Source organism: Triticum dicoccoides, chromosome 2A, assembly GCF_002162155.2.
Source record: "Triticum dicoccoides isolate Atlit2015 ecotype Zavitan chromosome 2A, WEW_v2.0, whole genome shotgun sequence".
Classification (NCBI taxonomy): Eukaryota; Viridiplantae; Streptophyta; class Magnoliopsida; order Poales; family Poaceae; genus Triticum; species Triticum dicoccoides.
In genome coordinates, this window is record NC_041382.1 from 113,903,949 (window position 1) to 113,919,432 (window position 15,484).

At 46.2% G+C, this 15,484-nt stretch overlaps 1 pseudogene; it reads left to right on the forward strand.

The window, feature by feature from the left end:
- The first annotated feature begins 11,695 nt into the window (after window positions 1-11,695).
- Window positions 11,696-11,834, forward strand: LOC119359956 (annotated as a pseudogene).
- The last annotated feature ends 3,650 nt before the right edge of the window (window positions 11,835-15,484 follow it).

Here is a 15,484-nt window from a genome sequence, read left to right on the forward strand (position 1 = left end):
ATCCTTAAGCCGTCTAAAGTGGCGTAGGAGTCATGCCTGCTGAATCCTACCGAACAACTCACATAAAAATTTATGCTTGATTTTAATCAAGTCTTTTAGTTGCCAACCAAGTTGGTCTTAAAATTACTTTTAGTGCTTCCGTTGTGCCTTTCCGCATTAGATCTCGTGTATTGTGACGACTAGTGTTCAGTTTCACCCGCCTATGGCGCTCGACCAGGGAAACTAGCGGCGCAAACACATGGTGCTCCTATGCAACCCTTAGTCGAACTAGCGGAAACATAAGGGGCAAACATAGGAGAAAGCAACCCGACTTGACCAAAGACACAAGTCGGCGATCAAAGCATAGAAAAGCTGGCAAAAATGTTTAAGGAAGAAAACTCTATTGAGTAATGCCGGGGTCGCAGCACCAAGGTCTGACCCAAACTGAATGAAAGCGCGCCGAGGAACGACACAGATTAAAATAAGGGTTTTAACAGCCCCAAATCCAACTCGGGGAATCAAAATTAAACTACAAAGCAGACCTTGATAGATTTATTTAGAACGATCAAAATGAACAAAGGAAAAACATCTTTATTGCATATATAATGCCTGACCAATTAAAGTAAAAGCTTTAAAAAATTTAAGCATGAAAGCGACTTAGTTGATTTATTTTCCAGGCATTGATGACGCAGTCCAGGCCCTCAAATGCCGCCATTCCGGTGACCCACTTGCCATTGCACGTCGTTCCGCGCCACAATCCGTTCCATGACGCGCGCCACCATGAGCTCCACATGGCGGCGGGGTCGGCAGGGAGGAGAGCTCGCTCGCTTCCACGGACACGACGGTTCATCGGCCATCGCCTAGTGCTCTCACCTGCCTCGTGCTAGGTGGGTGTGGTGCGGTCTGTCTACTGGTAGTTCTCATGATGGCGGCCTCCCGAAGCTGGGTGGAGCGGATATTGGTAGGGTCGCGCGTGAGATAGTTCTTTCCCGTTTCTATTCAATCCAAACTGGAGAAAATCCTTCCTTCATTTTTTCCCTGCCCTTTTTAGGCATGCCTTACAAGTTCTCTTCCTTCCTTCCACTGGATGGGTTAAGACAACAGCTGATGGATTCAAATTCAGCAAACCTCGGGTAGGGGTCCTGTGCCGGTTGCCTTAGCACGATGGTAACAGATAACACAAAAATTTACTCAGGTTCAAACGCTCTTGAAGAGATAATACCCTGCATCCTGCTTGATCATATTGATTTGCGCATGTCAACATTCACCTTTGCGCACGTGTATTTTTTTAATCTTTGCGCACGTTTTTTGGGAGCTCTAAGGCATCGGTTGGAGTTTCTGGGAGCAACTAGTTAACGAGCGCTCGCAACGATCAGCGTCACTTGGCGCGCTCTCAGCCATTCGCTACGTGTCGCGCTCTGGACGCTTCCTTCGGGATTTTTTCGCACGCGTTTTCCGCTTTTTAAACGGTTCTTTTTGTTTTTTTTTGACGTTTTGGTTTTTCACTGGTCTTCCTTAGCTTTTCAATTAAAAAAATTTGAAAAAAAAATTGCACGGAAAAACATGTTTTTTCCTTTCATGAGAGTCATGGTTTTGCTTCCACGAGAGGCACGGTTTTGCTTTCGCGAGAGTCACGGCCGTGCCTCTCGAAAACAAAAAAACGCGTTTTTATTTTTTTCCTTTCGTGAGTCACGATTTTGCTTCTACGAGAGGCACGGGTGTGCTTTAGCAAGAGTCACGGCCATGCCTCTCAGAAACGAATAAAAACACGTTTCTGTTTTTTTCTTTCGTGAGAGTCACAGTTATGTTTTCGCGAGAAGTATGGTTGTGCTTTCGTGAGAGTCACGGTCGTGCCTCTCGAAAAGGAAAAAATGTGTTTTCTGATATTTTTTTTTTCCTTTTGCGAGAGTCACGGTTTTGCTTCCGCAAGAGTCACGGTTGTGCTTTCACGAGAGTCACGGCCATGCCTCCTCGGAAACGAAAAAAAACGCGTTTTCTCTTTTTCTTTTCTTCCGCGAGAGTCACGATTTTGCTTCCGCGAGAGGCACGGTTGTGATTACATGAGAGGCACGGGCGTACCTCTTTTGGAAAGGGAAAAAACCCATGCTCCTGATTCGGTTTTTTCGTCCGTTTTTTTCTTCTGTTTTTTTTATGAAAAAAAATTCGTCAAAACCTATCAACGGTGAAAGCGGTTCGAGATTTGGACGCATGGTTTGATAGATAAAACATTTTGAATAAACGGATGTACGAAAAAAGGAAAAACACTCCGGTTATGACAAGTGGCGCGCTGGGAATTGAAGTGATCTTTATAACGAGTACTCCTTAATTAGTGATTTCGAGAGTTTCTGGCGCCCAGGCGGAGTGCAATGCTGAAAGAACATGCGGTGCCCCCATGTTTGGTTTGGGTAATTGATGACAATCTCTATGGACTAATGGTTGCCTTGAGTTATATTTGAAGGTTTTGTCCATAGGCTTTTCTTGGAGTACATGTGTTGGTTTCAAGGAGAGTTTGTGTCGACCAAGGTGTTATTCAAGGAATTATCCAAAGGTTGGTCATGTGAGAGTTGAGCTTATTGCAAGCATGTCTTGAAGAAGAAGATTGTGAAATCATTCATGTCTACCTTCAAGACATCATTCAAATGAAGAGAATTGAAAAGGTTCAAGGTTGATCAAGACTAAGTCAAGAGTGAATCAAATTGATCAACTCACAAAGCGCAGAAGATGTACCGAGAGGGATCAAGTGAGCCCATGGTATGGTAAGAATTATCAATTACGCTTTGAGTACTAACCCATGGTCTTCGTGAGAGTTCTTTGTGGGGTTAGGTTGCGGTGTACGAGTTCAAGTGGAGCATCACGAAGAGATCAAATGCTTGAAGCTTGCCGTCCTTTGTGGTGATAATGGACTTGTGAAGATGTGCGGAAGAGTGGCTCACCCATAGTGGAGTATGGGGGAGCAATCAACTAGTGTTCATCGAGTCAACACAATCAAGAAAGGTGGTCCAACTTGAGGGAGTCAAGATTGTCATCATCTAGCTCAAGTGGACCATGTGCAAGGCAAAGGTTTGCCCTTGATAGTTTTTCTATTTTACCGGTCTCATGATGGTAGTTGGGAGACCAGGTTACAGGATCGATTGCCGAACTATCAAGGGGGGCTCTCAATGAGTAGCTTGATCGTATCGTTCGTAGAGAGCTCAAACCATTGCATCCTTGCATCATCTTTCTTGGTTCTTGTTTGGTTCTCTTTGTGAGTCTTAGAGCTTATGGTCATCTTGATGACAAGCTCGAGTTCATCGAAAACGGAGTTCACTTGCATCTTCTATGATGTTTTCGATGTTGGAGGTTTTGCCGGTTCTTCTCGGTTGGAGGTTTCACTCTCTATTTGTTGGCATACCTCCCTGCTGTTTTGATGCTACTCGTCATCTTGTTTCCAACAAGCTTGAGTTTGCTCAATTCGGAGCTCATATGCAGAAGTTATGGCAGTTCTGGTTTTCTTGAGAGTGGTTTTTGTCTGGTCCCAACGGTAGTACCGCGTGCCCCAGCGGTAGTACCGCTTGGAGCTCTCAGCCGTTGTACCGCTGCTTCTGGGCGGTGGTACCGTCAACTTGCTCAGCAAAGTCTTGGGCGGTTGTTCCGGCCAGGCACCGCCCAAGTATCGGTCAGGCCTCTGTTTTGATGCGGTACTCGGGCGGTGGTGGCCCGGTTGGTCCGGTCGTACCGGTACCATCGGTGTCCGGAGCGGTTCGACCGCTCAGGACTTAGCCGCCCGAGCGCTCAAGGCCATGCGGTTGCACCGGCCCGGTACCGCTCGACTACCGCACTCAGGGGTGACTCCCTTCTGTTCCTATGCGGTGGTTGAGCGGTGGCTGGGCGGTTGGTCCGGTTGTTCTTCTCAACCGGTGCTACCGCCTGATCGCCCGGTTGTACCGCCTGGTAGGGTTCTGCACGTATACTGTGAGTCCCGGTTGTACTGGGACCAGGAGCGGTAGTACCGCTCGTGTGCGGGCTGAGCACATAACGGTTGGATGTTCCCCCTCCTATAAAAGGGGGTCTTCTTCCCCATTGAACCTAACCTTTTGAGCTCGTGTTCTTCCCCCATTGTTGACCTTCTTTGAGCTTGCTAACTCTCAATCCCTCCATGGATTCTTGCTAGTTTTTGAGGGAAAAGAGAGAGGAGATCTAGATCCACATTTCCACCAATCACTTTCTCCTCTATGTGAGGGGAACCCCTTGGATCTAGATCTTGGAGTTCTTGGTGTTCTCCTTCTTGTTCTTCCTCTCATTTTCCTCCCTAGCATTAGTTGCTCTGGTGGGATTTGAGAGAGAAGGACTTGGGCACTCCGTGTGCCCTTGCCATTGCATTTGGTGCATCGGTTTGAGTTTTCCACGGTGATACGTGGAAGTGAAGTTTGAGAAGCTTATTACTCTTGGGTGTTTGGGCACCCTAGAGCTTGTTCCTCTTGGGTGCCTTGGCGCCCTAGACGGTTGGTGTTGTTCGGAGCTCAATCATTGTGGTGTAAAACTCCGGGCAAGCGTCGGAGTCTCCAATTAGGTCGTGGAGATCGTCCCGAGCAATTTGACGGGTATCGGTGACCGCCCCCAAGGGTTGCCAAAGTGTACGGGTTCGGTGACCGCTTCCAAGGGTTGCCATTTGTACGGGTTCGGTGACCGCCCTCAAGGGTTCCTTAGTGGAATCACGGCATCTTGCATTGTGCGAGGGCGTGAGGAGATTACGGTGGCCCTAGTGGCTTCTTGGGGAGCATTGTGCCTCCACACCGCTCCATACGGAGATTAGCATCCGCAAGGGTGTGAACTTCGGGATACATCATCGTCTCCGCGTGCCTCGGTTATCTCTTACCCGAGCTCTTTACTTATGCACTTTACTTTGTGATAGCCATATTGTTTCTTGTCATATATCTTGCTATCACATAGTTTCTTATCTTGCTTAGCATAAGTTGTTGGTGCACATAGGTGAGCCTAGTTGTTTTAGGTTTTGTGCTTGACAAATTAACCGCTAGGTTTATTCCGCATTTGTTCAAGCCTAAATCGTAATTATTTTAAAACGTCTATTCATCCCCCCTCTAAGCGACATCCACGATCCTTCAAATGTAATAGTAGGGCAAAAAATAAAACTCTGAAAAACATGGCGCTGCTTTGGAATCGAACTCGCCACCTTTTTATGTCCAAAAATAGGTTGGTTAACCAGTCAAAGTACTACGCTTTTGTGGAACATTGTAGCGCGACTGCATAAAAACAAAACATTGTAGCCGCATAGATTTTTTAATTATTTGAAAACATTTTAGAAAAACATGATTTCTTTTGACAAAAATGTGATTTTCAAAACCAGATTTTAGAAAGAATCACGAATTAGAAAAAAATTAATCAATTTTTAAAAAAGTTCACAAAATATGAAAAAGTTCATTGATTTTTAAAAATGTCCAAAAAATTTGAAAAAGTTCATTGATTTTGAAAAAAAAGTTCATCAATTTTCAAAAAAGTTCATCAATTTCAAAAAACTTAACAAAATTGAAACAATTCATCGATTTTGAAAAAAATCATCAATTTTGTAAAAAGTACATCGAATTCAAAAAAAGTTCATCCAATTCAAAAAAAGTTCAACGAATTTTTAAAAAAAGTTCATCAAAATTGAAAAAAGTTCATCCAATTAAAAAAAGTAAATCGAATTTGAAAAAAAGTTCATCAATTTTTTTAAAAAAATCATTCAAAATGAACAAAAGAGAAAACAGACCGAACAAAACCATTTCGAATAAACAAGAAAAAAGAAAAAGACATAAGAAAAAAGAGGGTGAAGATGTCCGTGAACACATGAGGTAAGGATGGTGCTAGCGAAGAGGAGGTTGCGGGTTCGATATCCACCCGACACTCTTGCCTTTTTGTGCTTTACAACAGATAAAAAAGGGACGATGGGCTAAGCCCAAGAGAACGCATGAAGGAGGGAGGGGTGTGCCGAAATCACTTATTAAGGAGTACTCGTTGCAAAAAACACTTTATTTTCTTAGGTCACGCCAAGTGGCGCGCATGCAGCGCGCCACTTGTCGCAACCTGGGAGTTTTCCCTTTTTTCGTAGATCCGTTTATTCAAAACGTTTTATCTCTTAAACTGTGCGTCCAAATCTCGAACCGTTTTCGCCATTGGATTCCTCGCGTCGAGATCTTCAAAACTAGATCCCATGTTGATAGGTTTTGACGAACTTTTTTTTTCACAAAAAAAATCGAACGAAAAAACCGAATCGGGAGCATGGTTTTTTTCCCTTTTCGAAAGAGGCACGCCCGTGCCTCTCGCGAAATCACAACCGTGACTCTCATGGAAGCAAAACCGTGACTCTCGTGGAAGGAAAAAAAACAGAAAACGCGTTTTTTTCCGTTTTCGAGAGGCACGACCGTGACTCTCGCGAAAGCACAACCGTGCCTCTCCCGGAAGCAAAACCGTGACTCTCGTGAAAGAAAAAAAAACAGAAAACGCATATTTTTTCCCTTTCCGAGAGGCACGGCCTTGACTTTCGCGTAAGCACAACCATGCCTCTCGCGGAAGCAAAACCATGACTCTCACGAAAGAAAAGAAAAACAGAAAACGCGTTTTGTTTTTCCCTTTTCGAGAGGCACGGCCGTGACTCTCGCAAAAGCACAACCGTGGCTCTCACGGAAGAAAAACCGTGACTCTCGCAAAAGAAAGAAACAGAAAACGCGTTTTTTTGTTTTCGAAAGGCACGGCCGTGACTCGCGATAAATCACAACCGTGCCTCTCGCGGAAGAAAAAACGTGACTTTAGCGAAAGAAAAAAAAAAGAAAACGCGTTTTTTCGCGCAAAAAATCTTTTTCCCCAAATTTTTTTGATCGAAAAGCTAAGAAAGACCGGGGGAAAACCAAAACGTCGAAAAAACCCAGGAAAAAACCCGGGAAAAACCCGTTTAAAAAGCGGAAAACGCGTGTGGAAAAAATAAAAAAACAAAATCCGAAGGGAGCGTCCAGAGCGCGACACGTGGCGAATGGCTGAGAGCGCGCCAAGTGGCGCTAATCGTTGCGAGGCTCCCGAAGGAGCGCTCGTTAACTAGTTGCTCCCGGGGTGTGCACCCGTTCGATATCCACCCGACACGCTTGCCTTTTTGTGCTTTACAACAGAAAAAAGGGATGATGGGCCGAGCCGAAGAGGACACATGAAGGAGGGAGGGGTGTGCGCCCGTTTGCGCCTATGCCTGTAGCGGGCGCAACGGGCGCCGTTTAGGGAAGAAAGAAGTATAGTTTTCACCCTCAAATCCTGTCCAATGTCTCCATAACCCCCCATAGTCGATTTTGGTCTGATTTAGACCCTAAAAATGTCAATACCGGTTTAATCTTCCCCTGAGTGGTTTAGTGTCACATCAAGAGTGGTTTTGCATCTGATTTTGTGTTTAGGCACTGATTTGTCACTGACGTGGCATGCTTATGTGGCAGCTGGTCGCTGAAATAAGTGGGCGTTCGTCTTCGTCCTGTTTCGCCTTCCTAGTGCAGACAGGAAACTGGAAAGGCCGCAGCGCCGCCGTCCACACCTGCTGCAATTGCGTCACCGTCGTAGCCGCCGTCATCGCCGGCGGCGGCCACCATCTCTCTCACTTGACGTCGCCTTGGCATGGGATAGAGGAAGCGCGCGGTCTGTCGTATTCCGCGGCCAGGGCTGCACTGCCCTCAATCGTCGTGAGTCCGTCTTAGTCCGAATCAAGCGATGGCTTCAGGTATGCTTACCGCACATGGGATTAGTAATGTTCGTGTTAAGGGCGAGGCTTGATCGCATTATGTGTTCGTGATAGCTCTGTTGTTTTCAGGGGCGGACCCAGGAAAAAATTGAGAGGGGGTAATAATGTATGGCCGTATTCATGAATTAACAAGGCAATCGTCCATATAAACTAGAACCTAGGCACACTCACTTCATTCTCCATGAGAAAACCAAATTCATTGCAAAGTGAAAGGAAAAACTATCAATTTGAAACAAAATGGCTTACATCAGTATGTCAATATCGTGTCCCGAAGTTGCAAAAGAGAACATTGACACTTTGTCTAACAATCTAATCTACAACATGCAAGAAAAAAAATAATTATCAAACGGAGGGAGAATGAAAATATTGAAGGATGCCTTTAAACAAAGAAAAGAGCTTTTAGCACATTACCTTTCGCTTCGTTCCATGCCGACTTTTCACCTCATGAAAACGTTTAACCATCACTTCATTTGAAATTTTCCTAGCAATCCTTTTTTTTACAAAGCAAATACGACTATGGTTCATACCAATTGACTCTAAAATGTTGATTGATCTTCCAAATTGTCCTTGGCTTAAACTTTTTAGGACTAGGCTGATCTCCTCATGTTGATTGGGATTGGAATATGCAATCTTCTTCGTTTTAGATGGATATACAAAGGAGTCTTGTTCAAATCAACTAGTTCTGGCATCTTGGTGAGTTTTTTTACTCTCCGTTAGCTTCTCAACAACTTGATGTGCCATAAAGCAATGCTTTAAATGAACTGTCAAGGCTTCAAACATCATGCATGAAATTGAATTGTGCTGGAAACTAGGAAGAATAGATAATCCGAATGAAATTATGAGTGTGTCAGTCTAGACTAAAGTTTGGTACAGAAATTTAAATCTTACGAGAAAACTGTTTGAACTGATCTAGTGATCTAAATCGGTAAATTATAGTATATACACAAAATTGATGAACCTAATATGGTTCCTACACAGGAATTGCAAACGGACAAAAAAGTTTGAAAAGAAAGAACCCTAATGATTAATACGGCTTAACTGATGTCAATTAGAACGCTGAAATTGCAGAATCCGTGATGAGGCTTTCTTGCGAAGGCGGTGTGCAAGCGCGAGAGATAGAAGAGGGCAAGCGCGAGAGACAGGCGACAGCAAGCCGGCAACTGCTGGATGCCTGCGGTGATCACACATGGCGGCTGTTTCGGGACGACTCCGCTGCTGCCGTATCGTGCTATCACATCCGGATTATTAGGACCGCACTGATCCGTCGAAATTTCCAGTAGTACGTTTTTTGTATCGGAGGTGCATAGGCTATTTCTTAGTGGTGGGCTTCTACAGATTTAGAATATTTGGGTTTCTGAAAATAAACAAGAAATTGGGCTGAGTGGGGGCAAAGTAACGGGCCAAGTGGGGGAGTGGGGGCACACGTAGCTCGACTGGATCTATCGAAGCCTATGAGGAAAAATCGAGTGGGGGCAACTGCCCCCACGACCATCAACGTGTGTCCGCCCCTGGTTGTTTTGATATTAAAATGGGCTAATTTGCAGATGACCGGCCTGTTAATCTCAGAAATAAAGTAGATGAATTTGCACTGTGCTTGCATTGATGATTGTCTTATAGAAACAGAATGTGACGTTTTTTTACCGAATTTGACTGCTGAAGAGTGTTAACTCTGAATTTTGACTGTTGTTTTAGTAGTACAGTATAAATACTCTAAATTTTGACAGCATTTGTACATAATTTTTACTGTAATTTTAGTACTGCAGTATAACTAGTCTGAATTTGGACTGAATTCAGAGTAGTTTTGAGTACAATTTTGACTGCAGTTTCAATAGTGCAGTTGCATTTGACTGCAGTTTTAATAGTTTTAACTGTATTTTCAGTAGTTTTAGTAGTTTTGACTGCAGCTTCAAGTTCTGTACATGTCATTTATCTTCGTGTACACATGCTTGGTGCCATGGTTGTATATTTTTATTTTCTTGGTGCCATCTGTTGTAACGTGATGTACTTTCGGGGTTTATCCCAACTAATCTGGGAATACAATGAGGGTTTTAGTTTGCCCAATTAAACTAGTGTATTTGGACAGAATATGGACTGAATTATGATTGCATTTGTTTACTCTGTAAGTATAACTGAGAAGAAATTTTATTCATTTTGCAGCTCGTTTGGATCCGTGAGATCCACTTGATTACTTGTTAGCCAGATATCATTAAGGCGGCTCATTTGAGAGGAAAAATGGACAGGTTGACTACTCAGGATAACTAGAGGCAGAGGTGTTTATGCTCAGTTATGCAGAATTGTGTGCTTACGCTGAAGATTTTTTTTGAAGAATTCAATCTTCTGAATATCCTACAGACATTTTCTTATAAATTCTCAGCATGAAGCACTACTCATGTGAATTACAACAGGCACTACTCACGTCTAAATCTTGCTAATTTTATCTGCAAGTCTTCTACTCCCTCGGTTCGGAAATACTTGTCCTTGAAATGATTGTATCTAGACTTATTTTAGTTATAGATACATCCATTTACAACCATTTTGAAGATAAGTATTTCCGGACGAAAGGAGTACTACTTAAGAGCAACTCCAATGGGGCGACCCATTTCATTCGCTGGTGTCCGTTTGGGTCGGCGTGGATAGAAAATGCGGCCCAACGCGCCGACCCAAACGGACGCGCGTCCGCTTGGTGTCCGCATGGCGACCCATTTCCGGCCCAATTTTGAGCCGGATTTGCGTTGGCGCGGACACGAGACAGACGCGCGCGCCTACTCCTCTCCCCGGGCCCGCCGGTCGGTGGCAGCCACCATCATTTTCCTCCATTTTCCCCAAAACCCCTCCCGCCCGCGCGCTCCCGCCCCACACCCGCTATGGAGGACGCCATCGACCGCGGGGGAAGACGAGCCGACACGGCCGTGGGGGAAGACCAACTCCAAGAAGGAGGACAAGCGGGATGCGACATCCAACACCTTGATCGCAAGCGTGGAGGGAATGATGAACAAGAAGGACTCAAGGGAGGAGGAGCGCCGACGTTTCAAGGCGGAGCAAATGGACGCTTTCATGGAGATCCAAATGAGGAGGCTTGAGATGGACGCGGAGAAGCAAACCAAGATGTTCGAGCTCGAGGCGGAGAAGCAGACCAAGATGCTAGAGATCGAGGCCGCCAACGCCAAGACCAAGGCCAAAGAAGTAGCTCTCGCGAGCATGATGACCGAGGTGTGTTAGAATATATTGTATGTATATATGGTTGTGTACGTATAAAACCGTATATACTCTTGGTGTTGCGTGCGTGGTCAATTTGTAATCTGTAGTTAGGTTTAAGCTTCGATCCTTATCTTGTAGATAGCTAACTTGAGGATCAAGCCTAACCAACTACCGAATCTTGTAAACCCTAGCCTATGGCTATATATAACACGCAACGCGTCCCAGCTAGGCATACGCTTCAAGCCATCTTTCATGGTATTCAGAGTCTATCTCCTCTAAAGCACATCTCTCGTAGCCATGTCATCCTCAAGCTCCGCTGTCGCTGCGCCTGCCCTCATCCCCATAGCCGACCGACTCCATCGCTCCAACTTCCTGGTATGGCGCGCGCAAGCCATGGCAGCCATCCGTGGGGTGCAGCTCGTCTCCTACCTTGATCCAGATCGGGAGCAGTCGGAGCAGAAGCTCCGCGACAAGGACGGCAAGCCCATGGACGTGCCCAACCCTGCATGCGACACCGACAAGGCTCGAGATTCTCAGGTGCTGAGTTTCATCTTCAACTCCATCTCAGCTCCTGTTATGGTCCAGGTCGCACACTGTGACATGGCGGCCGAAGCATGGGCCGCCATCAGGGAGATCTTCATCTCCCAAACTCAGGCGCACGTCGTCAACACCAGAATCGCCCTCTCCACCACCAAGAAGGGCAACTCGACGATGTCCGAGTACATCGGGCGCATGAAGGCGCTCGGTGATGAGATGGCCTCGGTGAGCAAGCCGCTCACTAACGACGACATGGTGTCCTACATCCTGGCGGGACTCGACTACGACTACGTGTCCTTCGTCTCCACGATCTGCGCTCGCACCCAGCAAATCAAGGTGAGCGAGCTCTACTCGCAGCTGATCAGCTTTGAAAGCAGGCTGGCCATGTTTGAAGGCGGAGGGCAGTCCTCCCACTCCTCTGCCAATGTCGTGTCTCGCGGCGGACGTGGTGGATCCAACCGCGGTGGTGGCCGCGGTGGCAACGGTGGCCGCAATGGAGGCGGCCGTGGTAATGGAGGCGGCGGACGTGGTCGCGGCGGCGGCCGCGGCAATGGAGGAGGCCGCAACGACTTGCCTGAGGTCTTCTGCCAAATCTGCACCAAGCCGAATCACACGGCCATGGAGTGCTATCGTCATTTTGATGTCTCCTTCAACAAGGAGAAAACTGCAGCAGCCGTCAACACCAACTCCTCCTACGGGGTGGACACGAACTGGTATGTGGACTCAGGTGCAACAGACCACATTACCAGCGAGCTCTACAAGCTCACCGTCCGTGACAAGTACACTGGACACGATCAAGTAAACGTGCCAAACGGTGCAGGTATGAAGATTTCCCATAGAGGTCATGCATATGTTCGTACCCCTACTCGTAATCTTCATCTTAAAAATATTCTGCATGTGTCCAAAGCCACTAAAAACTTGATCTCTGCTCATCGTCTAGCCAATGACAATCATGTGTTTCTTGAAACTCATCCTCATTTTTTCTTTGTCAAGGACAAGGCAACGAGGAAAACCCTCCTCCATGGCAGGTGTAGAAACGGGCTCTATCCCCTATCATCAGCTCCAATAAGCTCGGGCAGACATGCACTTGGCGCCACCAAGATATCTCCATTGAGGTGGCACGATCGTTTAGGACATCCATCTTCGGCAATAGTTCAACATGTTCTTAGACGCAATCAAATTTCCTTTTCTAGCAAAGAGTTGAATAAAGAGGGAGTGTGTGATGCTTGCCAACAAGGCAAGAGCCATCAACTTCCCTACCCAAATTCTAGTGGTATTTCAAAAGCTCCTTTAGAGCTAGTTTTCTTTGATGTATGGGGGCCTGCCCGAGATTCAATTAATAAGAAAAATTATTATGTGAGTTTCATTGATGATTTCAGCAAATTCACATGGATATATATCCTCAAACATAGATCAGAAGTTTTCAAAGTGTTTCATGGGTTTCAAGTACTAGTTGAATGACTTTTTGATCGCAAGATTATCACCATGCAAACGGATTGGGGCGGTGAGTATGAGCGCCTCAACTCCTTCTTTCGTCAAGTAGGGATCACACATCACGTATCATGCCCACATGCCCATCAACAGAATGGGTCAGCCGAGAGAAAACATAGGCACATTGTGGACGTGGGTCTCTCACTTTTAGCTCATGCTTCCATGCCCTTAAAATTTTGGGACGAGACTTTTCTAGCTGCCACCTATCTTATCAATCATACTCCTAGCAAGGTGATTAATCTTGACACTCCTCTGGAAAAATTGTTTCATGAAAAACCCAACTACCATGCCCTACGCACCTTTGGTTGTGCATGTTGGCCAAATCTCCGGCCCTTTCATGCTAAGAAGCTCGAGTTTCGTTCAAAACAATGTGTTTTCCTTGGCTATAACAATCTCCATAAAGGGTTCAACTGTCTCGATGTCAAAGAAGGACGTGTCTATATCTCTCGAGATGTTATCTTTGACGAAACTATTTTTCCATTTGCCTCACTAAATCCAAATGCCGGCGTTCCTCTTCGTTCCGAAGTTCTTCTTCTTGCAGAAACTGCTCCATCCGAACCTCTTGATCATGGGGGCGAACAGACAGCTGATCTTTCGGTTAATCTTCATAAAAGTCCTGTTGTAAATTTTGGTGGAAATCCTGTTTTTGGCTATGATTTTATGCAGCAGACAGGCGTGGAACACGATGCAGATTCAGGTGTTGCGCCGGATCCAGCAGGCGGCGATCCCGGGGAAGATCCTCCCTCGCCTGCCGCGCCAGATGGCGGGATTCGTACCGCATCAGTCTCGGGAGCGGGCGATCCAGCGTCGCCACGACGCGTGTCCCCTCGCGGGCCCGCGGGCACAGGCGCTGTCACGCACTTAGGGTCAGGTGGACCCACAAGCAGCGAGGCGCCGCTCTCCACACGCCAAGTGGTGCGTTCCCCTCGGCATGGTGACGCAGACCAATCAGGCGTGTCGTAGGTGGGCGACAACATCCATCTTGGATCTGCTGCTGCCGGCCCAGGTGCGGACGCTGGCGATGGCGACAGGATCCGTGTAACGCCTTCGATGCGGCTATATCTCTCATGTGTCGGAGCACGACTTAGAGGCATAGCCGCATTGAAAGCAATGTCACAAGTGAGGTAATCTTCACACAACCCATGTAATACATAAGGGAAAGAGATACATAGTTGGCTTACAATCGCCACTTCACACAATTACATGAATAAAGCATTACATCAACCAGATACAATCAAGGTCCGACTACGGAACCAAAATAAAAGAAGACTACCCCAAATACTACACAGATCCCCGATCGATCCCAACTGGGCTCCACTACTGATCAACTAGAACGAAACAACACAAAGGACAAGATCTTCATCGAGCTCCTCCTTGAGCTTGGTTGCGTCACCTGCTCGGTAACATCGGCACCTGCAAACTGGTTTTGGAAGTATCTATGAGTCACGGGGACTCAGCAATCTCGCACCCTCGTGATCAAAACTATTTAAGCTTATAGGAAGGGTAAAAGGTATGAGGTGGAGCTGCAGCAAGCGACTAGCATATATGGTGGCTAACATACGCAAATGAGAGCGAGAAGAGAAGGCAAAGCACGTTCGATAAAAGTATGATCAAGAAGTGATCCTAGAACAACCTACGTCAAGCATAACTCCAACACCGTGTTCACTTCCCGGACTCCGCCGGAAAGAGACCATCAGGGTTACACACGCGGTTGGTGTATTTTAATTGAGGTCAACTTCAGGTTTTCTAAACTGGATATTAACAAATTCCCATCTGCCCATAACCGCGGGCACGGCTTTCGAAAGTTCAAATCCCTGCAGGGGAGTCCCAACTTAGCCCATGAAAAGCTCTCATGGTCAACGAAGGATATACCTTCTCCCGAGACATTCCGATCAGACTCGGTATCCCGGTTCTACAAGACAACTTCGACAAGTTAAAACAAATCCAGCAACACCGCCCGAATGTGCCGACAAATCCCGATAGGAGCTGCACTTATCTCGTTCTCAGGGCACACTCAGATGAGACTAGCTACGAGTAAAACCAACCCTCAAGTTTCCCTGAGGTAGCCCCGCAGGCAGCTCAGTTCGGACCAACACTCAGAGGAGCACTGGCCCGGGGGGGTTAAAATAAAGATGATCCTTGAGTCCGTGAAACCCAAGGGAAAAAGAGGCTAGGTGGCGAATGGTAAAACCAATGTTGGGCATTGCTGGAGGAGTTTTATTCAAGGCGAACTGTCAAGGGGTTCCCATTATTACCCAACCGCGTAAGGAACGCAAAATCCAGGAACATGACACCGATATGACGGAAACTAGGGCGGCAAGAGTGGAACAAAACACTAGGCAAAAGGCCGAGCCTTCCATCCTTTACCAAGTATATAGATGCATTAATTAAATAGGAGATATTGTGATATCCCAACAAGTAAACATGTTTCAACAAGGAACAACATCTCCATGTTCCAACAAGGAACAAACTTCATCTTCACCTGCAACTAACAACGCTATAAGAGGGGCTGAGCAAAGCGGTAACATAGCC